This window comes from Narcine bancroftii, chromosome 6, assembly GCF_036971445.1.
Source record: "Narcine bancroftii isolate sNarBan1 chromosome 6, sNarBan1.hap1, whole genome shotgun sequence".
In the NCBI taxonomy this organism is placed as follows: Eukaryota; Metazoa; Chordata; class Chondrichthyes; order Torpediniformes; family Narcinidae; genus Narcine; species Narcine bancroftii.
The window spans coordinates 45,455,718-45,483,038 of record NC_091474.1 but is presented as its reverse complement, the minus strand read 5'-3'; the positions used below and the strand labels follow the sequence as shown (position 1 = coordinate 45,483,038).

At 42.8% G+C, this 27,321-nt stretch overlaps 1 protein-coding gene and 1 long non-coding RNA gene across 4 annotated transcripts in view; one reads left to right on the top strand and one right to left on the bottom strand.

Moving 5' to 3' along the window:
- Nucleotides 1-27,321, top strand: part of LOC138736042 (cadherin-22-like) — a 1,166,757-nt gene that overhangs the window by 689,069 nt on the left and 450,367 nt on the right. The gene's annotated exons all lie outside the window — the stretch shown is intronic.
- Nucleotides 696-27,150, bottom strand: LOC138736043 (uncharacterized). Its single transcript, XR_011340067.1, has 2 exons — nt 27,065-27,150; nt 696-905 (listed from the first exon to the last, which is right to left on the bottom strand). It is a non-coding gene; the product is annotated as an uncharacterized lncRNA (long non-coding RNA).

Genomic DNA, 27,321 nt, shown 5'->3' with positions numbered 1-27,321 from the left:
TGCATGGATTTCCTCTGAGAGCTCCAATTTTCTCCCACCCTTCAAAAGCATACAGGGTTTGTAGATCAGTTCATTAATTTTGGGGGATACATGCTTGTGGGGTAGAGAGGAATATTACCGTGCTATATCTCTAAATTTAAAACAATAGACACGCGGAATAGTGCAGCTGACTAACGAGATATCAGCAACAGACGTCTTCCCGCAAGGAGGTCTCTCAATCGTATAATGAGTAAATAAAAATGATCAGAAACACTTTTATATTTAACTGGTTAATCGCATCTTATTTACATTTATTGAAAGATCAGATTAGAGATGAGCCAAAGGTTATTGGCTCTGAACGATATTGCGTTTTCAGGGATTGGAATTCACAGAGCTTTAGAAATGAGATTTAAATATATTTATTGAGGTCACATGTACTGGGATTCAGGTGAAAGCTTTAGTTAGCCATTCAAAGGTGAGCGTCAAAAGAAAACAAAAATAGATGGTCTGTTTATGATAGTGAATGGTCAAGGACCACCCTCCTCTCCCTTTGTTTGCGAAGACGTTGCACAGACATCAAGCCTAACCCTCGACCCTCCAATCACACCTCCTCGACCTCTGGCCCTAACTTCCTGAAGCTATCACAAGCCTGATGAAGACTGCTCAACGTCGGAGTGGATCACGCTTCGCAAAAACACGCTCATTGTCTCCAGGACTGAATTCTCTCCGACGTCCATGCTAACATGACACTTGTGTTTCTTTCATGCGGAACTACCACTCATTTATACACAATAAATGATGTCATCGCTCAACATAATTCACTTTTCCAAATGTTCACTCTTGCTGGCCCATGATCGAGCAGCGGTGTATTTTGCAGTGCACTAACCATCATTTCTGTCATCTCCGCTGGTCCCCATGGGAGTGATCTACAATAAATACAAGGAAGTGATTGTAACACTACACCTTTGCAGAAAGACAATGACCTTCAAGAACCTTCAGCAAGTTACCACAGAAAATAAATTTATTTGTGAAACACAAGTGGCTCTTTTAACGTAAAATAATGTCCAAACTGCTTCAAAGGCACATAAAAAAAATCAATGAATGCAACATCAAAGCAGAAAATATTAGGTGTATCGTTGAACCATAGAACATGACAGCACAGAAACGGACCTTTCCACACCTAGTGTGTGTTGACCTATTATTCTGTCTGTGTCTTTCTGACAGTTTCCTATCCATAAAACTGTCCAAAATGCCTTTGGGATGTAATTTGTGCTCACTTCTAAAGTTTATTCTGGCAGCACAGCTGATGTAGCAGTTAACATAACGTCACTGCAGCGCCAGCAGTTGGGACTGGGTTTGAATCCTCTGTTGTCTGTATGGAGTTTGCATGTTCTCCCTATGTCTGCATGGGTTTCTTCTGGGAGCTCCAGTTTCTCCCATCATTCAAAATGTACTGGGGATTGTAGGTTAATTGGGTGCAATTGGCACGGGCTCGAAGGCTGAAACGGTCTATTACGATGCTGTATGTCTAAATTAAAATTGTAAAGATAAATAAATAGTAAATAAATTTGAAGCTCAGTCCAGTTGAGGCAATCCTTTGAAGGAAAAATGTTGCCTCTTAGGGCTCTCTTATGTCTTTCTCCTCTTACCTTTGTTACAGCATAGACCGACAGCAATAGAAATTCACCAAGACAATGGTATCTTCCAAACAAATTTATTAATAATATGATACCTTACATTAATGCGCAAACTCATTAATGTTTGTGTATGGATTACCCAAACCATTACAGCTTAGGTACAGTTCTGAAAAGTCAAATTCAAAATGGTCTTAGAAATCGTGTTGAAACTCAGAACTTATAAAACTGTTGTTCAGACAAAATGATGTAGTTGAGACACAAAGTCAGTAGGCTTCACAAAACTCATAAGTCTTGTTGAGTTGCTTCCAGAGAAATATTTCTTCATATGAATGATGTAACACAATTTCCCCCTTTCTTGTGTCAGGGTATGAAGCTTGTGCCCGCCACGGTGTTTTCACAGACCCAGGCAAGGGTTTTAGACAAAGTAACCATCAAAATGATCATGATCAGATGCAAGAATGATTATGCTTTCTTTACCCAGATATGGGTCAGTCAGGGGTGACCATTACAATGGTCACAGTTGCATTGCTCTGTCTCTTGACAAAGAGAAGCAGCTGAAGTGACCTTCTTCCTTCAAAATCACTTTAATTCTGTGTCCAGATGATTTTCCCCATTTCCAAACCCCCATAGTAACTCTCTAAAATATATAAAAATACAGATAAAAAATAACATAAGCTTGTAACACCTTAAACCCATGCCCTCCAGTTCGAGAATCATCTATTCATTTATCCATGCCACTCATGATTTTATAAAAATCTATAAGCACTGAATATAGGTGAGATTACAGATATAAAAGGGGAGGGAAGCTGGTAGAGAGGCCCAGTGCTGAGAGAGTTTAGTTCAGAAGGAATGAGTCTTGACTTGGTCCACCTCAATCATAACTGGCGCTGCAGAGGATGTGAATGGTTGTGGAATACATATGGAGAGAAAGTGGCCTATCTTTCAAATTTTCCTTTTATTCTTACTCTCTGTTAATGGATCACTTGCAAGGGGAATTTTTAAAAAAACACATTCCCTGATGGTCCTCTTTTACTCTTAATTAGTAATCCGCTACGTTTAATTAGGAGATACATCAAGATAATAAGCCCTTCCGGCCCACGAACCCGTGCTGCTCAGAAGCCTCAATTAATCTTCAACCCCCCATATGTTTTGAAGGGTGGGAATAAACCAGAGCACCTAGAGAAAACCCACATACACATGGGGAGAAGTGTCAGATTTGAACCCAAGTCGCTATTGTTGTAATCTTCTTTCTTTGGCTTGGCTTCGCGGACGAAGATTTATGGAGGGGGTAAAAAGTCCACGTCAGCTGCAGGCTCGTTTGTGGTTGACAAGTCCGATGCGGGACAGGCAGACACGGTTGCAGCGGTTGCAGGGGAAAATTGGTTGGTTGGGGTTGGGTGTTGGGTTTTTCCTCCTTTGCCTTTTGTCAATGAGGTGGGCTCTGTGGTCTTCTTCAAAGGAGGTTGCTGCCCGCCAAACTGTGAGGCGCCAAGATGCACGGTTTGAGGCGTTATCAGCCCACTGGCGGTGGTCAATGTGGCAGGCACCAAGAGATTTCTTTAGGCAGTCCTTGTACCTTTTCTTTGGTGCACCTCTGTCACGGTGGCCAGTGGAGAGCTCGCCATATAACACGATCTTGGGAAGGCGATGGTCCTCCATTCTGGAGACGTGACCCATCCAGCGCAGCTGGATCTTCAGCAGCGTGGACTCGATGCTGTCGACCTCTGCCATCTCGAGTACTTCGACGTTAGGGATGAAAGCGCTCCAATGGATGTTGAGGATGGAGCGGAGACAACGCTGGTGGAAGCGTTCTAGGAGCCGTAGGTGGTGCCGGTAGAGGACCCATGATTCAGAGCCGAACAGGAGTGTGGGTATGACAACGGCTCTGTATACGCTTATCTTTGTGAGGTTTTTCAGTTGGTTGTTTTTCCAGACTCTTTTGTGTAGTCTTCCAAAGGCGCTATTTGCCTTGGCGAGTCTGTTGTCTATCTCATTGTCGATCCTTGCATCTGATGAAATGGTGCAGCCGAGATAGGTAAACTGGTTGACCGTTTTGAGTTTTGTGTGCCCGATGGAGATGTGGGGGGGCTGGTAGTCATGGTGGGGAGCTGGCTGATGGAGGACCTCAGTTTTCTTCAGGCAATAGCATTGTGCTAACTGCTACATTAACCGCGCCATGTTGTTCCACTATTTCCTTCAACAGGAACCAAAGAAACTGGTGGAATTGAGAGTGTTTTCATAATAATACCATCCTCTCATGTTTCTCATATCAGCTTCAAATTGTTTTCTTTTCTGTATTTTGTTTTTTGTAATGGGCCACTTTAACCCTGGGACAGAGTATTGTCATCTATTTCTCATTGGAAATATAACATTTTGATCCATATTATGTGCAATTCTGGTCATGGAGTTCATGGAGACTTTGGAAAGGGGACAGAAGAGATTTACTGGGATGCCTCCTGGATTAGATGGTATGAATTATGGGGAGAAATTAGACAAACACGTGTTGTTTTCTCTGGAGCAGTTGAGGGTGAGAGGAGACTGATAGGGCTTATGCAATTATGAAAGGGATCGATAGGGCAGACAGTTGGAACTTGCTCCAGATATCTTCCATAAACCCATTAACTCTGAGTTTCCTCAACTACACCTCTTCACACTCTGTTCCTGTATAGATTCTATTCCTTTCTCTCAATTCCTCCTTCTCCAACTCATTTGTTTCCAGGAGAAAGCCTTCTATTCCACATCATCTGAGATATCCTCATTCTTCAGAAAACATGGCTTCCCCTCTCCTGCAATCATCTCAGTCCTCACTCGCATCTCCTCCATTACTCACACATCCAGACTGGCCTCCTCTCCCTTCTCTTCCCAGGCGCAACAAAACAGGCTTCCCCGTGTCCTTAACTACCAACACATAAGCGTCTGCAGCCAACAGTTCTGCCACTTACAACATGATCCCACCACCAAGTACATTTTCCCCTCCTCTCCCCTTCCGCTCTCTGTCAGGGATCACTCCCTCAGGGTCCCTCGTCCATTGCTCCCTTCCCATCACTTACCTTCTTGGTACTTAACCCTATATCACAAGAAGTGCTGCACTTGCATCCACACCTCTTCCCTCAGTAGTGCTTCCAAGCTTTTTCTTGCGAATATGCATCTGATGCTCCCGTGATTGGAGATCGTTTCGACGAGCACCTTCACTCTGACTGCTGCAGTGGGCCACTATTTTAATTCCGCACCCTATTCCATCACCAACAGGAACAATACAATATTCCCTCTGGGCACTTTCAATCAACATTGCATTAATATAGACCTCCAATTTTTGATAACGCCTTCCTCCCCCTTTTTTCATCCACTGACCATTCATTCTCTCCCACCCATGCTGTTCAATCCATTGAGATCCTCCAAGAGATGGTGTGTGCTCCAGATTCCAGTGTCTGCGGTCTCTTGTGTGATGAGATGCTCAGTGAAGAAATGGTGGGCAGAAGGGCCTGTTTCTGTGCTGTACCATCCTATTGTTCTCTCTTCTAAATGGGTCGAGACTTGTTTCTGAGGATCAGGCACATATTTCTTCCCTTGAGATTATTTGTGGGCCCGCTGCTTCTTTCCCTATCCGCACCAATTTAGTCCGGCCATTGTCATTGCTCACCAAAATAAACAGACGTTGAGGAGCTTTAATCTCTTCAGGGTTGATATATCTGACAGGTTGGTCATGATTTCATGAAGAGGAATGTGAAATTGTGATCTGGATCAGTTGGGATTGGAGCTCTTTGAGCATACTCCATCAATCACAGCCGCTGAACAGAGACGGGATCTACCAGGACGCTCCCTGGATTAGTAGAAGTTGGACAAATTTGGGTTACTTTATCTGGAGTGTCAGAAGCTCTGGGCAAACTGATAGAAGTTCATGAAATTATGAAGGGCAAAGACAGGATCGGAATCATTGTATCTGGATACATGTGGCAATAAACAATCATCCACAAATCTTGAATGGCTTGATTGTTTTATGACAGATTGGGACTTCTAACCTGTTTTTATTTTTTTTCTTGAATGATTAGAAACATTTAAGTCATCTGAAGAAGAGCATTTTTTTTGAACAAATTTACTTTTTAAAACCATAAACTGCTGGAAAATGTATTGAAAAGGCAGAGAGCATGTGTTTAAATGAGCTTGGGCGAATGGGATTTCAGTACCTTCATGTGGTGTTCATTCCAAAGGGTTGCCAGTCTCTTAAATTATTGCCTCAGGGGGCTTGTGGCGAGATGGGGTGGAGTTGACATTAACTTGGGATGTTTTTGCCCAGTTGTGAACCTCAATGGTATTACAAAGTTCCCATCAATTTTGTTGACAGCAAGGGAAGTGGTATATTCAAAATTCAAAACAGGCATGTAGTTCAGGCCACCTGAAAATTGAAGGAACATCTCAGCACTTTCCAACCAGGTGGCATCAATGTTGACTTCTCCAATCTCCATTATTCCCATCACCCTGTCTCTCCCTTTCCCTATCCCTCTGTCTCTCTCTCTCTCCTCCAGTTCCCCACCCCCTTCCCTTCCTTCTCCTATCTTTGACCCTCCCCTCCATCAACTCTCAACTTCTCTCTTCTTCCCTCTCACCTGTAAACTCCCATGACCTCTTACCTGTCAACCTGTGTTTGACCCCTTGCTTCTTCCTCTCCTCACCTACCCCCTGCCCCCCACCTTGAGGAGCCTTCCTGGATTGATGTAAAATTCTTGATGAAGGGCTCAGTCCCGAATTTTTGGTCACCTTTTACTTCCCATGGATGCTGCGTGACCGGCAGAATTTCTCCAGCACATTTGCGCTTTGCACTTGAGCCCAATATCTGCAGATGTCTTCTTTAACTCTCAGGTAGGATAACCACCTTTCTTTCCTCAGCCCCGTTCTTAGGTTCCCCCTCGAGCAACGTCCTCACTTTCCTCACCGTCTATCCTCACGCCTCTGGACACCCCCACCCCCAGCTTCATTCCCCCCTTACGGTTAGCATAGTAGTTAACAGTGCAAGTACTTCGAGTGTGAATCAGGCATCGTAGGGGTTTGTACGTTCTCCGTGTGACCAGTGTGGGCTTTCCCTGGGTGTTCCGGTTTCCTTCCAAGTCCCAAAGTGGTTGATCGGTTAATTGGGTGTTATTGGGTGCTGCGGATTTCAATGGTCAGAATCAGCTTCTACTGTGTTGTAAATAAATAAATTTTATTTCTACCCCTGGATACTGTCTGACCTGTTGACTTCCTCTAGCAATTCTTTGCCTGCTCAAAATTCCAGCGTCTGCAGCTTTTATGTTTCTCCCAAGCTATCAACTTTGCTGTTTGTGCATTATTTCCGTATCGCAACAGCTTCATTTTTAAGCATACATGGAAAGGCAGGGACAAAAAAGTCGACCTCAGTGCCTTATCTTTGAAACCCTGCATCTTTTGTCAATTGAGAAATGCAGTGACCCACATTTCTAAACAAGGTCAAATTACCCCATTACAAAATCCATTACTTAATATGAGGTGTAAAAAAATAGCTTTGAATATTTCATATAAATGCTAAACTGTTATGGCATCTGAATAACATTGTGCAGTGACCTTTCTCCAACTCTTAAAATTAAATATTACATCATCTTGCCTAAATCCAAATATGCTGGTCAATGATGGATTGAAAACAACCAAGGAAGCTGATTTTAAAAGTCTTCATTTATTAATAGCTACATCACATTAAACCTGACACTCATGGTAATTCACAATCCAGATGATTTCTTGCTCTTCTTTCATATTCTAATCACAGTATTTTAATTTTTAATTGATGACACTGATTTGTGGATGTCAAATTATAATGCAGTGTTGAACTTGTGCATTTTCTGTCAATTTCCACTCGAGGAGACAAAGTTTCTCAATGATGCACTGTGAAATAAAACTGATCATCTCAATAGTCCAGGAAACATTGCCCATTATTCTCTCTTCTACCAATATTTCCCTGCTTAAAGGTCTGTGGGATGGTGATGTCAGGACAAGTGGAATAACCAAAGTTCTAGTGAGCTCTTCATGCCAGTCTTTCTAAACCAGAGGTTCTCAACCTTTTTCTTTCCACCCACATACGACTTTAAGTAATCCCTATGCCATTGGTGCTCAGTAAGGGATGGTTGAGAATCACTGCTCTAGACCCAATTGAAATATTTTGCTGGAGAAGAATTTTCATTGGACCCTTTCCTTTGGAGTTCTGAAACCAAGTCAATTATGTACGATTAAAACAGTAGTTTTCTTTCCACCCACATCCCACCTTAAGCCACCCCTTACTAATCACAGAGCACCGATGGCCTAGGGATTACTTAAAGTGGGATGTGAGTGGAAAGCAAAAGGTTGAGAACCACTGGTTTAAACAGTGATCCAACAGTTCACTTTGGGAGCCTCAGAAGAAAGCAATTTGATTGAGGATTAATCCAGAATAACCTTTGTTCATTGCAATGCATTAAACTTCATTGAAAATGTGGGGGAGCAAACGGGAAGGGCTCAATGTAAGCAACTTCATTAAACCGTAGTGGTCAGCCCAATGCTATTACAGCCCCAGTGACCCAGGTTCGATCCGGACCTACCTGAAAGGAGTTTGTATCTTCTCCCCCTGACCTGCGTGGGTTTTCCCCAGGTGCTTCAGCTTCCTCCCACCTTCCAAAAATGTACCCTGTTGGTACGTTTGGATGTAATTAGGTGGATTGGGCCAGAGGGGGGGTTCCACTGTACTGCATCATTAAAATGTAAAAGTAAACTAAAATCCTTTATTATCCCATGCGTGACCCAGGAAGTGGAATTGTAAAGATTCATTTTTGTTGGCTTTTTGATTCCCTGATTGTCCAGGAGGTCTCCAAAGTGGCGAACGCTATATCATACATTCTGCAGCTGAGGACCAAGAGGAGCTCAAGTCAGGCAGCGGCTCTGAAATGGTTGAGGTTTCAATGCCAAGCTCTTCATCGAGATTGTCAGCAGCTGTCAGCATTCATCAGATTTTGATGCTCCATCCATCCAGATATTTTCCCCACTCCTTCCTTCTACTGTAATGTTCTGTCATATCAGCCTCTCATCTCAGTGATGTTTCACAGACTTGCTGCACTCCAGCTTAATGCAATACTGTAATTTGTTTTCTGTGCCATGTAGGAGCATTTAATCTGTCCCATGAAGTAACAATTCTGATGTTTTAATTGACACCGCACATGGAGTTTTAGGTCTGCCTGCTCTGAATCCCTTCTGCCTGGAGGTCCTGGCCTCTAATCACTTATTGGCCTCATAATGTTTCAAATTGGAGCCTGATTATCATCTTCATTTGAATAAAGGTGAGAGCGGACAGATTTAAAGGGGGCCTGGGAGGGTGACGAGCATATTGAACAGGCTGCCAGAGGAAGTGAGGACAATAACAAGAAGAGATTTGGACAGGTACATGGATAGGAAAGTTTTAGAAGGATGTGGGCAAATGAGACTAGCTCAGGAGGACATCTTTTGTCAGCAGGGACATGCAAGTCTAACGGCCCAGTTTCCCCGCTGTATAACTCGACGGCATAATTCATGCACATTTAATCACGTTAATATTTTTTAAATCCTTCATTCCTTTGTGTAAGGTTCTGAATAGTTGTAACCTGGGCTCTTGAAAATATGTCATCCTGATTCTCCTTCTGTGGAAGAATATTGATTAAAAAGCTACTTGCATTAGCTTATTGTACACTTTCAGTATCTCGATCATACTTAATGGTTATTTTTTTCCATAAATATATAACATGCTGTTGGTTCTAGAATCACCCAATGTGGACAAAGGCTATTCAGCACCTGTCCTTGCTAGCCATTAATTCTCTGTAAGACCATTTGCATTTTCAAACCCTCGATCCATGACTTTCGTCGAAATTCTTTCTAAATGTTGAGAGTGTCCCTGCCCCCAACACACCCTCAAGCAGTGTGTTCTGAATTCCAAATGCCCCTCGAAGGTGTTCTTCCTCGATCTTACCCGAAGCCTCGAACCTATACCCTCTGGTAAATGACACACCTCTGCTAAAGGGGAAAATATTTTCACTATCCACATCCCCGTTAATTTTTGTCGTCCATGTTTCCAGGCAACTTAGAAGGAGACAAAAGTGTCCATTAAGGCTGCAGAATAATCCCATTCCACCAATATCTGTTGATAATGTGGCAGCTTTGGTGGGACCCCATTTGGAATATTGTGTTCAGTTCTGGTCATCTCATTACAGGAAGGATGTGGATGGTGTGGAGAGAGTGCAGAGGAGATTTACAAGGATATTGCACACCTTCTGAGGATAGGTTGAGTGAAATTGGTCTTTTCTCCTTGGAGCAACAGTGGATGTGGGGTGACCTGATGGAAGTGTATAAGATGATGAGAAGAATTGATTATGTGGATGGCCACAGGCATTTTTTTTAATCCCAGGGATGAAAAGGCTAAAATGAAGGGGCATAGTTTTAAGGTGCTTGGGAGTAACTACACTGGGGTGGGGGGGTGGGGGGTGGGGGGAAGTAATAGGTAAGTTTTTCCACACAGAGTGGTGGGGGCATAGAATGTGCTGTTGGTAGCATTGATGGAGGCAGGGACAATAGGATTTTTTCTAAGAGAGCATTGGATAGGTTCACGGGACTGAGAAAAATGGAAGGTAAGTGAAATAGGGAAATTCTCAGCAGTGGGTGGAAGAGATTATTATGTTGGCCCAACACTGTGGGCCAAAGGGTCTGTACTATACTGTATGCTCGATGTTCAATTTTTCCCTGTAACCTACGTTCCCACATCCTCCCCAGTTTTAGTTTAACTTGGGATACATCCAGAACGTGCACTGAAAGGCCCGTTCCTGAACTGTTCTATGATCCATGTTCTATGTTTTCTTCCCACAACTCACACTGGTCAATCCATCTCAAAACTAATTTAGTATTGGGGAATTCTTCATTCTTTACTTTGGTGCTTCTTCAACATTCTCACTGGGCAGAGGTCTCATATAGTAAATTCATCATTTACAGGGTTTTCTGTAGTGCTGAGGTCTTGCTGAGTTTGCTGGCCTGTTAGCAACATCCCTAAAAATGATCATCTCTGAATAAAGACAAACTCTAGACTCAGTCTTCACTCAGTGAAGACATAGAGGTTTGTCCAGCTTTCAGTAGTCAGGTCACTTTTTTCTGTATATTCAATAATGCAGGGTTGGAGATGGTGGACAGCTATCCATTACAACAACCTGCCAACGGTAGATGATGCCACGATCAAGAAAGAACATCAATGCCTCTACTTCCTTGGAAATCTGAGAAAAGTATGCTGTCTGGCTGCATTGTGGTCTGGACTGGGAACACCAATACCCCTGAGAATAAAGCCCTCCAAAAGATAGTGGACACAGCCCAGGACATCACAGGCAAAACCCTTCCCAGTATTGAGAACATCTAGAGGCAACACTGCTGTTGGAGAGCAGCAGCAATCATCAAAGACCCTCACCGCCCAGCACACGCTCTGTTCTCATTGCTGCCATCAGGAAAGAGGTAGAGGTGCCACCAGACTCGCACCGCCAGATTCAGGAATAGCTGCTACACTTCCACCATCAGACTCCTCAACGACAAACTCAGTCAGAGACTCATTCAAGAACTCTTACTTGTGCACTTTATTTTCTTTGTTCTCTCTGTATTGCACAGTCAGTTTGTTTACATTCATTATCTGTTTACAGTTCTTGTTTACATGTTTGCGCTGTGTACAGTTTATTCTCACACTACCAATTAGTGGTAATTCTGCCACACCCGCAGGGAAAAGGGAATCTCAGGGTTGTACTGATGTCATTTATGTACTCTGACAATAAATCTGAAATTCGGAATATCATCGAATTATCTTTGCTAATTTTTATTGAGACCAGAGAACATTTTCTGTCCAGGTGTATCCCAGTTTGGGACAGGAACAGCTTCTACCCCTTCTCTTCAAACAGGAGATACAAAAATTTAAAAACACAAATTTCCACATTCAAGGACAATTTTACCTGCTGTTGTCAGACTCTTGAATAAGCCACACGAGTAAAAGATGGTCCCTTGCACTGTTCAACTGTATTTTCCCTTTTTCATTACACCCTGTACCTTTGATTGATTATAACATTATCCCCCCTGCATTTCTGTTTTTAATTATTGATGTAAAAATTGATTTGTCTGGACAGCACACAAAGCAAAGTTTTTCACTGAACCTCAATACATGTGACAATCAACAATTTAATTCAAAAATTTGTGTTCTATATTAGATATTCCATTCAAGTCAGCCATGCTGTGGAACATTCTTCACTAGAACTAACAGGTGGAGACAACTGGTTAACTGTGCCATTTGGTTCCATGTGCTGAACACAATGGCTTTCCAAGCCAGTTTGGTGGCCTGCATCATCTCCACTTACCATGTGCTGGAGCCAAGTGTCATTACCTTGAGAAATCCTATTTTTTGGAAGTTGGCTTCCTTCCATTTTGTCATCACTGAGGAGAAAGTCCTGCTCTTCTGTTCAAGTCAATTCTGCCATTCAGTTAGATTACAGCTGTTATGTACCTTCAACTCATTTGTGAGTGTAGTTACTTTTAATGATAGACCTCAGAAGGTTCTGACCTTAATTACAAGCCATCGTGGATGTCACCAGTGAGTTAATACTGGCAAGTTCTGAGTTCGTTAAAGTCCATCTTTCTGTGAAATGAGTCTTGCATCCAAATTGGAGAAACATTCAGATTGAACAGATCATCAATAAAGAGGTGGACTGTGATTTCTGGGCAACTGTAATCAAGTGTAATCTCTCACCTCTGTTTGTTACAATTTGAGTATTAAGATTGGGCTTTGTCAATCCGTACCATTTTACTTTAATAATGGAAATCTTTAGAGACTATATTTTTGAATCGATAAGAAGAGGAAAATGCAAATGTTGGAAATTGCCCCGAAATCAGAATCTGGTGGAAATTGAATATCACACAGACGAAGGAAAGGCGTTGTGCAGTCAACTGGAAATTCCTCACACAATGAGCACCCACTTAGAATACAAGCTCTCTCTTCCTTTTTCTGTTGTGTTTGAGGAAAGGACCATTGGGTTATTTTGATATTAATCTCCAGCATCTGGTCATTATGTGGATCCTGGTAAGTCCCTCCTCACAGTTCACAAATGATGTGGAGGCGGATGTTCCCCTAGGCTGGGGAAATCTTGAACAAAGGGGCCACAGTGGAAGGATGCAGTGTAAGACGATGAGGACTGATATGAGAAGAAATTTCTTCACCCAGCGGGTGATGAGCCTGTGAAAATGTCCATTTTAGTTGGCATGGAGACCAAGTGACTAAATTAAACTGAATGTAACTGTTTATTGTTATGTATACTGAGATGAAGCTTTGTTTTGTATGTTATCCAGATAAGTCAACCCAAACTTAAGTACAACAGTTACTGCAATAATGAAACAAAAATGCAGGGTGTAGTGTTACAGTAAGTTAAATATAGCAGTAATATAGCAGTAAGTTAAATGACTTGGAGTTACTCAGACCAAGTGCAAGGAAAAGAGAAAAGGTCAGTTAAACAGTGCAGGGCTTCAAAGTTTACCAATGAAAGAGTCAATAATGATAGCAGGAAAGAATCTGTCCTTGAATCTGGAGGTTCGAGCTTTCAAGCTTGGATATCTTCCACCATGGGGTGGGGGAAGAAGAAATGTGTCCGGGGTAGGAAAGGACCTTTAATGTGTTGGCAGTGGGAGTGATAGATGGAGTCGATGGAGGGGAGGTGGGTCTGTGTACTGGCCTGAACTGCTTTCACAGCTCTCTGCAGTTTCTTGAAGTCTTGGACAGAGCAGTTTCCATCCAAAGTTGTGATACATCTGTGTTCCATCCATAAAAATTGGTCGAAGACCTCAGAGATGTACTGAATTTCCTTAGATTTCTAAGTGAGTTGAGACACTGCCTGGAATGTTGACCCAGTTAGTCTAGAGCTGTTTGTTAGTGATATTCACTCCTCAGTACATGAAACTCTCCACCTCAGCACCATTAATATATGCTCCTTCTGCACCCATATCCCGCTCCTTTGTTTTGCTGACCTTGAGATGGTTGCCCTCACATCACATCACAGTCTGTACTCCTTGTTGTATTCTGTCATGTTGTTGTATTTGAGGAGGAGGTTAGGGTTTTAGAATTCTCAATGGACATCCAGGCACAAATGACATCAAGGAGAATTGGGAGTGATCTCCTTGATGATATTGAATTTGTGGATCAGTCTTGGATGATGGAGGATGCCATTGATCTCCTCTTGCTCCAGTCTTCAGAGGTTCCAATTCTCTTCTATTGTGAACCTTAACTTTTCACCCTAGCGTCTGTTTCCCTCCTTCCTGCTCTGATTGTACAGAGTCACTGAAGCTACTTTGCTGACCAAGTTCAAGTTGATTGTCATGTGTTAGGAAAAATGCAGCGATAGAGGGTTTTTGTTTTTGGAGAGGACGCCAGTTGGCATCTCAGACACACAAGACACAGTATAAGAGGGCTGAGGTACAGTCAGGCATCAGTTGGTGCTGAGCAAAGGCAACTGAATTTTGCTATGTTGGAGTTCATTCAGTGGGAAAGAAACTGTGACTCTGTGGGTGCGTGGTCTCACAATCGTGAATCTTTTACCTGATGGCAGGGGTATGAAGAGTGTGTGGCTGGGGGTGGGATGATACGTTTAAAATCTGGCTGCTTTTCTAAGACACCAAGAGTTATGGATGGAGACTAGAGCTTGCTGCAGAGGTGCTCAGCTCATGCTCCTGGTTTCCTTCCAGGGCCGGAATGGGTTTGATGAAAGTATTTAAGGGTCAGCTCACAGGGCTCTGAGTGTGGAGACCCCAGGTTGTAACCTGGTCCAATTGGTGGCAGAGAACAGAGAGTTAAAGGTGCAGAGAAATCTTTTGAAGGCGGCACAGACACAACTCTTGTTTTGCCACTTGTAAGAGCTGTCAACATTTTTTTTGTAACAGACCTGAATTGAATTGGTATTCAAAAGCTATCACAAATTTATTAATTTGAAAGTATAATTTAAAAGACAATCTCCAAGAGATGGCTTGACGTGCCTGAAGAACATGAAAAACAAAGCTTTTCCCTGCATGATAGTACACCTGGCAGTAAACAATTAGGGCATGTAATTAATTAAAAATAAAATAATATTTTACCATTCTTCCTTGTGGCCTGTTGCAGGTTCTGTGAAAATGAAAATGGTTTTCTCTTCTCCAGGCTCCCTGAGAATGATTGGCTGTTAAATGGGGGATGTGGGATGCTTTTTTTTTGGGTGGAGCATTGAGTATACAAGTGAGGAGATGATATTGCAGCTAGATAAAGCTTTGGTTTGGCTGCATTTAGAGCGTGGGATGTGCAATTTCCGATGTCCCATCACAGGAAGGATTGGAGGCTATGGAGAAGGTAAAGAAGGAGTTTACCAGTATGCTGCCTGGATTAGAGATTCTGAACTGGATTATCCAAGTCATTAATTTAGATAGCCAATAACAGGGGTCCCAACATCTTATCCCTGCATCATACCACTGATCACAGTCGCCAGTCTGAGTATCAACCCCGCCACCTGTCTCTGTCTGCTACCATCAAACCAATTTTGTATTGACCATCAAGCCAGTTTTGATCCAATTGGCCAGCTCACCCTGGGTCCCATGAGATCTGACCTCCAAGACTATGTGTGACCTTGTCAAAGTAATGTGCTCCCCCCCCACCCCCCGCCTTCATCAGTTCTCTTGGTCACCTGGTCAACAAACTAAGCCAAGTTTGTGAGACAGGATTTCCTGCACACAAAAGATGGGATTGAGGGTTATTTGCTTCCGCTCCTGTTCTGTCAAAAAGCAGCCCACTTTTCCACATAGGGGCCAGAGGGGTCCAATTAGGTCAGGGGGAGGGGTTGCCTTTCCTCTGACATTTGCACAAGGTTTACACGCACTCCCACCGCATAGAGCTGCTATGCTGGATGTGAAGAGATAAGTGTTTATTGTTATATATAAGTACAATGTACAATTCTTACTTGCTTCGGCCACACAGGTAAACAAGTCTTTTGTAAGATTGAAAAAGGTCAACTTTCTCTTGGAGAAATAATGATCTTGAAGTGAAAATATAAAATCACGAAGGGCATGGGTAGATGATTTAGAACTGGATGGTTCAGGTTTAAGGAGAGGGGAAGAAATTGAAGGGGGTCCTGAGGGGCAACATCTTCATGCAGTGAGATATCCATATGCTGCCAGAGAAAGCTTTCAAAGAACAGTTTTGATGTTCAAAAGACATTCAGATAGATCAGCACGCAGTCAGAGTTTAGAAGTCTATGGACTGAATGCAGCAAATGGAACTAGCCCAGAATGACAATTCGGTCAGCACGGAGGAGTAGTTCGGTGATTTGTGACTCAATGGTACTGTTCTGGAAGGGTGATTTGGGAAGAAGTCCTCTGTCCACTGGCTGGAGAGAGGCTGAGGCTGTGGAAGACCTTGCTCTTGGGGTTCCCTGTACAAACTGCAAAGAAACCCGGAAGTTGTCAGGATAGTCCTTCATTGCCTTGTTTCACAAAGACAGTGATCCTGTGGCATTTGCTTATGCAACAAATTTGGCAACTTCAGGATGTCTAAAAGCATTTCACAAGTGTTGCAAGTTGCTTTATAAATGTGGCCATTGTGGTAATGTGGGAAGTCTCGACAATTACAATTGTATTGATTTTAGTTGAAAAATGCTATGTGAACAGCAATTGCTCTGGATCAAGAGATATTATCACAGTGACATGACCAGACATAATATTGTAATGGATTGGGTATCTATAATATGATGATGTTAACTGTTAAATATTATCTCTCTCTCTCTCTCTCACACACACACACACACACACACACACACACACACACACACACACACACGCTCTCTCTCTCTCTCTCTTTCTCTCTCTCTCTCTCTCTCTCTCTCTCTCTCTCTCTCTCTCTCTCTATCCCCAGGGGGTTTTGATGTGTGTGTGTGTATATATATATATATATATATATATATATGTATGTGTATATGCGCATGTGTGCTTAAAATTAATGTGCAAATAACAGGTACCTACAGTTTAGATTGACACTTGGTGACTCACTTCTGAGTCATCTCAGGTGTCAATCTATATTTAACAGGATTCCAGCTTCTTAATTTCAAAGAATTGCAGTCATTTTGAGTTTGTAATGAGTAGTTGAAACAAAAAATATTCAGGTTATTATTTTGTGAATGAAATTTACAACTATTCTTGTCATCTGACATGCCATGCAGTAGCTCTGTGCTGATTAATAGGTTGTAAACACTTTCTATTTGCACCCAAATGAGTCTCCTTCAGCTTTGCCTGGCAAATAACTTCTGTCTGGAAAACATTTTGTTTTCATTTTGTAATATAGCTCTGGCTATTCTGCATCATTTATTGAGCTGAAGTGGAGTGAGTCTCTGGTCTTGCTATTCTTGGGGTATTCAGTATTTAATCAATATTGTAAATCTTCCTGACTGTTTGAGCTGGTAAGTACTGGGAGAATGAAGGCATCTGATTAGATTCAATTAGTTCTGGAGGGTTAGGTAGGTATTTAAAGAAGTTCCTCTCTAACAAATCTTGACACCAAATGCCCTGCTGATCACTAATTATCTGTGAACTGTTGGATGTCTCTCTTCAACCCATTTCAATTGACACCTTGTCTCTGCAAGGTAATTCCTTCTGATTTCATCCTTTGTCTTTGTTCTGTAGTCTTTCTGCGGGCTTAGTTGAATTGTGAAGTCTCAAAAGAGTGAATATGTTGGGGTTCCTTTCTTTATTCCTCAACAAGACCAAGGGGTGGGTATTGAAATCTGCAGTAGATTGTAGAGGAGAGATAGGAAAGTTGTTCCTACTCATGGCTGGGTCCAGAATTGGTTACCATAAGTCTAAAATGCAATAATTAATTAAAAAAAAACAATAAATAGTTATTAGTGCAATGCTCAAAGATCTTTCGAGTTAAACCAGAAAGTCTGCTGGCACTGGGCTGTGCAGTGCACGAAAGTGCAGGAGAAACCCAGCAGGTCGTGCAGCATTCATAGGACGTAAAGGGTAACCAATGTTTCAGGCCTGGAGCCCTTCCTCAGGAATGATCCGGTCCTCCAACGTGAACTCACAGAGTTACCTAAAGTCACAACAAAGAAGGAAGCCGTCCCGTCCATTTAGTCTCCACCAGCTCTCTATAAGAGCAATCGATTTGGTCCCACTCCCCTGGCCTCCCCCTGTAGCTCTGCAAAGTCATTCCTCTAAAGTGCACATCCAGCTCTCTTTTAAACACTGCTGGTGTAATCCATACAAACCACTCATTGCATTCAAAGGTGTCTGGTTTGGTTCTTTGCCAATCACCTTCATTCTAAGTCTTCTGGTCTTGACATTTCCTCTAATAGAACAAACTTGTCTCTCTTTATTCTGATTTGAAAATCTTCTCAGATTTTCTGCATAAGCAACTCCAAGGAGAAATATCTCCATTCTATCACGTGATTGGTCTCTCATCCATGTTTCTCTCCCTTCCTGTCCCTCCATCTTTCTCAGCTGTTGTCCAACACTCCTTGGCTTCTTCCCAGCTCCTTTCTCCCTTTATATACATAATATTACCCCCACTTTTCTTTTAACCTGTCTCGATAAAGGCTTCCAACCCAAAACATTTCATGGACGCTGCCCCACCCACTGAGTTTTTAAAAATTAACAATAGAAACACATTTCAGCCATTGATACACGTGTTGCCCAATTACCCCTAATTAACCTACCAACCCCATATATTTTTGGAGGATAGGGGAGAGACTGGAGGACTCAAGGAAACCTACACAGGTCGCAAGGTCAATGTACAAACTCCTTACAGACTATGTTGGATTCAAACCCAAGTTCTTCTAGCAGCACATTGTTTGCTCAATGTTTTAGTATTTGCAGTCTTTGTGTGTACTGGGTAGGTTAATCTCTTTGGCACTCTCTCCAATTCTTCTACGTCTCCCCTCAGGTGTAGAACCCAGATACAGGCTCAACATTCCATTCCAGGCCAAAGCACTGAGGTCTTTCCCTGAAAAACATTGGTGAAGCTGATGCATGTTAAGTCCATCTGTGATTAACAAGATTAAGAACATTTCAAATTCCTGATGTATTTAATAATTTGAATTTCACTTCTGCATGTGCTGTGTGGGGATTTGATCTCTGGATCTACGACTCAATCCTTTGATTGTTTTTCCAGTGATGAAATCAGAGTCCTCTGGATCCTCTGCTCGCTTCTCTTTTTAATCTGTGGTCCCGCCAGACCACCAGCACCATCTACAGCTAAGACGATAAGGTAGTTATAGAAGGAGCCTGTGTTATTTCCCATTGCATTTTGTGAGTCTTGGATACAGTTTACCTTGGCACCGTTGCTCTGTAATTAGCTGCAGTATTTGAAGACAAACACAAAAGGACCTGAGACCATAAAATTAGTTTGTTTCTGCAACTTTGAATGAAGTTAAAATGTTATCCTAAGTTCCCTGCTAGTTTTTATTTATGTATTCATAGCATTCCTATTTCCAAAGCTAACTCATAATGAGCTGCAAACCAGGAGAGCATCGTCTGGGCTGACATCCATCTGCACTTGAATCTGTAAGGAACGTGGATCTTTTATCAGCATCATGAAAGCGCAGAGAATGCCCTTCAGTCTAACTCGACTGTGCTGACCACGTTGTCTTCTGGGCGAGTTCCATTTGGTCTATATCCTTTGAAATCTTTTCTTCCTGCACTGTATAAGGCTCTTGGAGTACAGGCAGGCCTCAGGTTACGAGCGAGATCCATTTCTAGGTCTGTCTTTAAGTCAAATATCTAGGTAAGTTGACACATTGAAAACGCTTTGGGCATTTCCTTGCACTGAAAGTACAGGCTAGCAGGCACGTGCCGCTGATTTTGATCGCCAGTGGCAATATTATCAGCAACGTGATCTGACTCAAAATGGTGGACGGCATTTCTATTCCTCAAGCTGATGAACCACCAAAGCCGTGCACAGTCCATTCGTAGGTGCGAGTTGTCCGCAATTCAGATGTTCGTGACCCGGGGACTGCCTGCGTTGTGTTTCGCTTTGATCACTGCGTTTAGGAAAGATGCCCTCAAGCTGGAGAGGGTGCAGAGAAGATTTATGAGGGTGTTGTCAGAATCCGGGTATCTGAGCCAGAGGGAGAGGTGGAGCAGGTTCGGGTTTTATTCCTTGGCGTGCAGGAGGATAAGGGGGTGACCTCATAGACGCGTACAAGATCATAAGAGTAATTGATCGGGTGAAGACAAAGTCTTTTGGCAGAGTAAGGGAATCAATAGGCAGAGGTTTAAGGGGAAGGGGGAAGGGGGAAGGATTTAACAGGAAGCTGAGGGGTAAATTAGTTTTACCGGGGGTGGCATGTACATGGAGTAGGTGATTGAAGCAGGTGCTACTGTAATGTTTCAGAAAATTATTGGATGGATAAGATGGGTTTAGAGAGATATGGGCCAGACGCAGGCATGTTGGACTAGTGATCAGCGTGTGCTGATAGGTTGGACCTGTTTCCACACTATTATGACTCTAAAAACCTCTCCAAATCTCTTTATCCTAATTGTGCTCATTTCTATGGATTCCTTTGGCAGTTCATTCCAGGTATGGACCACCCTATCAGTGAAAAGGTTGGCCCTCATGTCCCTCTTAAATCTCTCCCCTCTCATCTTAAATTTATGCTCTCTAGTTCTCGTTTCATCTACCATGGGAATTGGGGTGACGTCCATGTTGTCCTGGACAGTGATATTCCCTTATCTGGTCTCACAAGATACATCACACTGCAGGTCCCCTGACCTTCCGTTATCATCAACTCTGGAGTGGTAGGTTCCATTCAATTCACAGTTCGTGAGGAAAGAAAATGAATCAGTCAATGGAAATTGTTGGGCAGCATTTGGGTGGGTTAGTAATGGCAGGAAGAGCCTTTGCACCCCCAGTCATGGTGTTTTCAAAGAGGGAGAATCACAAGCTGTCTAGCCCAGCTCATCCATGAGAAACCAAGATCCAGTCCTCCTTGCCTGTGTTTGGCCCCATATCCCTCTAAATCCTTCCTATCCATGTAACAGCCTAAATGGCTTTCAAACGTTGCAACTGTACATGCTTCGTACTCCCTGTAGCACCACATTTCCTGGCCCCTTGGGTCTCTTTTAAATCTCCCCCTTCTTTACTTCAATCAAGGCTCTCTACCTTTAGATTCCCTATTCTGGGGGAAAAATGACTTAGATCTTACCTCTACCCCTCATCACTGTGGAAACCTCTCTCAGATCATTTTCCTCACCTTCAAAGAAGAAATGTCCTTGTCTATCCAGTCTCCCTTATAACTCAATTCATCCAGTGCTAATAGCACTGAATCTTTTTACCTTCTCTTTACATTGCTCTCTTTACTGAGAGCAACTTCGCATTTGTCGCCTTCCTGGAATCACGAAGGATGATAAATGTAGAAGGTCAAAGTTGGGATCCCAGAGAGTTCTCACTAAGTGATCCCAACATCCACAAAAGCATCACCCACCAATAGACTGTAAAGCACTTCAGTGGGTAGTGAAAACTGCCCAACGGATTATCAGCTGCCAATTGCCTATCAACGAGAGCGTCTATCAGGAATGCTGTCTGGTCAGGGCAAAGAGCATCATCAAGGATGTGTCTCACCCTAACTCTTCTCCCATCCAGTAAGCACTACAGGAGCCTTCGCTCTCAAACCAGCAGGCTCAAAAAGATTTTTTTTCCCAAGGATGTGACCCTGCTGAACCTTAAATCCCAGCGCTGAGTGGTACTGAACTCACATTCCATTGTCAGTACTTTTATTATTGTTTACTTGCTGAATGCACTTGTTTTTATTTGCTCGTAGTTATTTGTATATAGCACTATTTTATCTTATTGTTAGATCAGTGGTTCTAAATCTTTTTCTTTCCACTGACATACCACTTTTAAGTAATCTCTTTGCCATCGGTGCTCAGTGATTAGTAAGGGATTGCTTAAGGTGGGATGTGAGTGGGAAGGCAAGGTTGAGAACCACTGCTCCAGACCCAATTGTTACTGAAATATTTTGCTTAAGAAAAATTGTCATTGACCCATTTCCTTTGGAGTCCTGAAACTGTGCACATTACGAGTCAATTAGGTACGATTAAAACAGTAGTTTTCAAACTTTTTCTTTCCACCCACATACCATCTTAAGCTTTCTTAAATATATATTAACAAGTAGCTGGAAACAACCTGTGAAAGAGACCAAAAAATATTCTAATAATCTACCCCTTCCCTTGTGAAGCTATGGTTAAATATACAGGTTCTGTTAATGCATGCAAGAAAGGACAACCAAACCATAAAATGGGATCCAATAATCTTATAAATTTTGAAAATATTTAAGGAAAGTACCCCATAAATTTAGAAAATTAAGGTTCATTACTTAAGTAGAGCTTCTAATTTTTTTCCAGGATCAAGCATGCCATCACAGCAGAAAACCATTGAGTGTGTGTAGGAGGGACACCAACCATCCTTCCCTCTCATCAGTATAGCTCTTCTGGCATAAGAAGAGCAAAGGCAACTACACGGGATCGTAGCCCTCAACAAATTTAAATCAGATGACTTACTTATTCCAAATAGGGCAAGAAAAGTATTAGGAGCCAAATTAAGAACTAAAGACCAGGAAAGCGAGGGACATGACCATAACATATGAAATAATGTACCTTCTTCAGTATTTGATGAGAAATTGGAATAAAATTCAGCCAACTAACCTTTAGAAAAGTAAGCTCGATGCACTACATTAAATTGCAATAATGAATGTCGGGCACATAGAGAAGATGAATTAGCTAATTTCAAGATCGAATCCCATGTAGCATCAGAAAATTCTTGTTGAAAATTGTGCTCCCAACATTTCTTAGTCTTGTCCAGGGAATTACCACTAATCTAGATTAGAATCTAATCTAATCTAAAAACTAATGCACATTGGCCTGGATGAGAGACCCATCATTGCTCATGGCACAATCCATGCAGTACCCTGATTATGGAGTACACCCTCCATGCCCCTAAATATTAACTCCCGCTACCACCGATGCAATGTAAGGATTGCAATGTCCACATGTTGTCTTGTAAATCTGCAATCTCTCCAACTCTGGCTGGCTGACCCTTGGGGACATCAGGATCTGTGATGTTCCTTTCCATTTTTCCATGGTTTGCCATAGAAAAGTATTGCTCTCTCTACAGTGTTGCAGTGTTCAAAGTCCTTACCTAGCCACCCTATAGAAAGGCCTTCACCACATAGACAGAAAGTTCAAGAAGGTGGCTTATAATATCTCTTGAAAAACATTTGAAAGTGGGGAATAATGCTGGCCACCATAGTAAAATGTCCGCATCCCAATAACATGAAATACAAAGACTCATCAACTTTTGTGCATTGTCTCCAAGGATCGGTGGACTCTAAGTTATGCTCTAATGGAAAAAAAACACCATGGGATAAACATTTCATGAGCTAAGCTGTATTCTGCTCCTCCTCCCCAATTTAAATCTGCAAATACCTTTCATGTGCAGAGAAGTAAGATATCTTTCTGAATGTGCCCGCTGATTTCAGTCACCCTGCTGTTACAGCCAGCATGTGCTCCATTTATCAGCCTTGAGTCATAGTCAAGATTCGAACACTGAACAGGATTGCTCATAAACTGTTGGAGAAGGAGCAAGTGTGGAGGACCAGCTGGAAGCCCACCTGCTCAAAGTGAGATCTAGAAATAAGATGGGTGAATCAGTGACCCGAACAGGCACAAGGTGACAGGGCCCATGCTATAATCTGCCATTGATCTTTTTAATTGCAGCAAATTCACTGAACAATGTTTCCAGTTCGCTTCGTTATGAATCTCGGTGACTGTGACCGAGGGCATATTTAATCGGATCCGATTCACTGACAAAGAGGCAGGATGGTGCTGCAGACTGACAAGCCTTTGACATCGCCATCCTTCAAAATAAAATGTTGGTGATGAGCTTGATCCGGCTGGGAGCCAGCTGTCAATTCTGGAGGCGTCTGCTCACCATCTCCGGAGAGTATTGTAGCCCTGCCTCTCGCTGATTGTGGAACCCACATGGATCCTACACCCTCAGTCACATCTCATGCATGCCCATGCTCATTTAAATAGAATCACTGATGTGCATTTAAGATGTAATTTCAATTCATTTTATTCTTCATTCGTTTCCTTTTTTTCCTCTCCATGCTTAATTAACAATGTTTTAAATACATCTATCGTATTATTTAAGTCAAATTCAACCAATTAATAAGTGCAAGAACACACTGCTGGAGGTTTTCAGTGGGTCAGGCAGAATCTGTGGAAGGCAGAAGATAGGCAATGTTTTGGGCCAGAACCCTTCATCAGGACTGGCAAGAAAAGAGCAGGTCCAAATGAAGAGGTTGGGGGGAGGCATGGAGGGGGAAAAGGGAGAATACAAATGGGAGGGGGAAGGAATGGGGACAAAATCCTCAGAAGCAACGAGAGGGCTGAATTATGTAAATGCCCCGATTGTATAATTTATTCCCATATTTGTCAATTAGAAATTTAATACTTTTGAAAGGATGTGACCCTGAGATGTGGCTTTTTCTTTTCTATTTTATTTCTTTTTATCTCCCTCTATTTCCCCTTTTTCAAATCTGGGGAGGAGGCGCTGGGAGAAGATGGACTCTCCTCTCCTGTTTATTCTTTTGTTTTCGGACCTTATGAATGTTTTTCTATGATTGCTCTTAGAGAGGAGTGCAAACAGGCTTTTAATAGCTTACAATCAATGGCTGGTAGATACAATAGGCCTCAGGTGAATCTGAGGTCAAGCGGGAAAACCAAGGTTTATATTGGGGTAGGTGAGGGAGGAACCAGCCATCTGAACAATACACAAACAGTGGATTCTAGTTCACTGCACAATGTATTATTGCTATTATATTATTTGTGTCCTATAGTCTGCATTTTCTTAAATAAAATATTCAAAAAAAAAGAGGCTGAGGGAGATTGACTCCGATGAGAGGATGGAGGGAAGGGGTGGGTGACAGGCAGGTTAAGAGGTGAGAGGGGTAAAGCGAGGGGGTGTGGGTTTTGAAAACAAGAAGGCGGAAGGTTACAGGTGTTTGATGCCATCTGGCTGGAGACTGCCCAGACGGAACTGGAGGCTCCAGGATCAGTGGTTCAATGAGGACGGGAAGGTGTGGCAGCCATGCACTGCAATAGACACAGGGGAGTACGTGGATGGAAGGTCAGACTAGCTCAACATAGCTCAATATCTCTGAGAGAAGAACTGCAAATAGACATATTCCTTGTGCGATACACAAGGGGAAACCCTCCGTCAGCTTTTCACACATATGCTGTCTCAATTCAGCTTTGTAGAAAGTGGAAAAAAAATGAGCAATTGTTTCAAGATTTGTTTCAAATAAAAGCCCAAGTGTTACAAGTGCAGGGGTTGGATCTGATCAGCTTGGTTGTGGGTTGCTAAGCTGATTTTACACACTTTGTGTTGGGTGTGCATATACACAGGCTTGTAGGTGCGTAGGTTTAGACAACATCATGGGCTGAAGGGCCTGTACTGGGCTGTAATATTCTTTGGTCCATGTGAGTTAGGTCCATGTGAGTTGTGCCCTTTCACGACGGCATGTCATTTGAAGTGTGGTTGCGTTTTGAGAGGTGGCTATTGTTGCAAGGTTGGACAGCTTCCAGCAGACAGTAATGTAATAATAATAACCAGGCAATCCAATTTGGTCATATTGACAGAAGAATGAATATTGAGCAAGGCACAGCAAAAGACTCATGGAGAGAAATGCTGGAGAACCAGATCCATTTGAGCAGCATGTGTTTCAGTTTGTGGAGCCTTGCCCAGGCATGGCGTGAGAGTGGCGGCTTTGCAGTTCTCAGAGCAGGAGCGAGCTCCAAGACAAAAATCTGCAAGGATGTATATTAAAGGCAGATCATTTAGTGATGATCTTTACAGAAAGGGATAGACACTGAACAAGTCATTGGTAAGGTTGCATGGAGGGACGTTGGGATGGTTAGTGTAGTGGTGAGCATGCCATTACAGCACCAGTTTGAATCCACGGCTCTCTGGAAGAAGTTCATGCATTCTCCACATGACCAGGATGGTGGCGAGTGGGCAGGGATTAAGTCTCCTCCAGATTACATGAGAAGGTGCCATGGGGCCAGGAAGTGATTTTGGTGGGGAGAGACGAGAGGGCCAGGGAATGGTGAAGGGAGCAGACTTTGCAAAAAGCAGCAAGGTCAAGATGTTGGAAAATGGTCCCATTCTTGAGCTTTCTCTCTTTGTTTCTTTTTCTCTTGTCACGGTCAGCGTGGCAGTTAGCGACGCAGGTTCGAGACCGGCGCTGTCTGCAAGGAGTTTGTACGTTCTCCTTGTGTCCACGTGGGTTTTCCCGGGGGTTCCGGAGGTGTAGGTTCATTGAGAGTAATTGGACGGCACGGACTCATAGGCCAAAAGGGCCTGTTACTGAGCTGTATGTCTAAATTTGTCTAAAAGGAGTATGTCTAAAAGGAGTTTGTAGGTTCTCCTTGTGTCTGCGTGGGTTTTCCGTGGGGGTTCCAGAGGTGTAGGTTCATTGGGAGTAATTGGACGGCACGGACTCATAGGCCGAAAAGGCCTGTTACTGAGCTGTATGTCTAAATTTTAAAAAAATATGCTTCCCAAAGCTTTTTTGTGTCTCCTTGCCTCAGTAATAAAACTTTATAGCCTGAAGCACATTACCCTAAGGAACTGCATGTACTGAAATTATTTTAACCTGCACACATTTTGGAACATGCTTCAGCTTCATATTTCCTTTTGACATCGAAGAAGGCCATTTGGCCTATTAACCCCGTGCTAGCTCAGTTCAAATTTATCAATCATATGCCACACTCATCCCACTGTAAAATTATTCCCTCCACCCCTGATTCTCCTATAAGCCACTACTTACATTAAATGTATTTCACAGCAACCAAGTTACCTCCCAACCAAGCATGCAAACTCTCCACAGACAGCACTGGAATTGAGGATTTTATTTTTTAACTGTGAGTGATTGGCCTTGAGATGGAAATAACTCCCATAAGTCTCACAACCTGTCACAAAGACATAAATATATGTATCCATCTTGCGACCCACCATCTGTTAATCATCTCCCTCACCCACCTCCCCCCCCCCGCCCCCAAATCTCTGCCAGGCCACGTCCTCATCGTGACTCGGGATTCCAGCAGGATCTCCTGATATTTGCATTGCCTTTCATCCCTGCTGAGGTGGTGGGAAGCAGTGATGATGGGAGGCTGTAGGTCATCAGAAGGTCGAAGCAACAAACACGGCCCCACTCTGGATTTCCTGCTATTTATTGGGAGGTGTGGGGTGTGTTAAGTCTCAAGCATCATCACAAAGAAAATAGAAGGCTCAGTTTCACTCCCTTGTTTCTCGACCTCCCATAAAGATAAGTATTGCCTTCACTGTTTAACTGCACGTTTTAATACTATACCTTGCACTTCTGTCTGATGTGACGTTATACCATGACTAGAACACTATGCTTTCATTCCCACATGGTCTGCTGTACTATTGCAGAGGTTGACTTGCACTGATAGCTCGTGAAACAAAGCTTTTTGTTGTGTCTTGATCCGCGTCACAATGAACAATTACAATCATTTTGATTCAACTCAGTTCAAGGCCATTCCCAGCAGGACCTTGCGGTCTCATTGTGAATCTGAGCGTAACCCCAGAACTGGCCTCCTTGCAGAA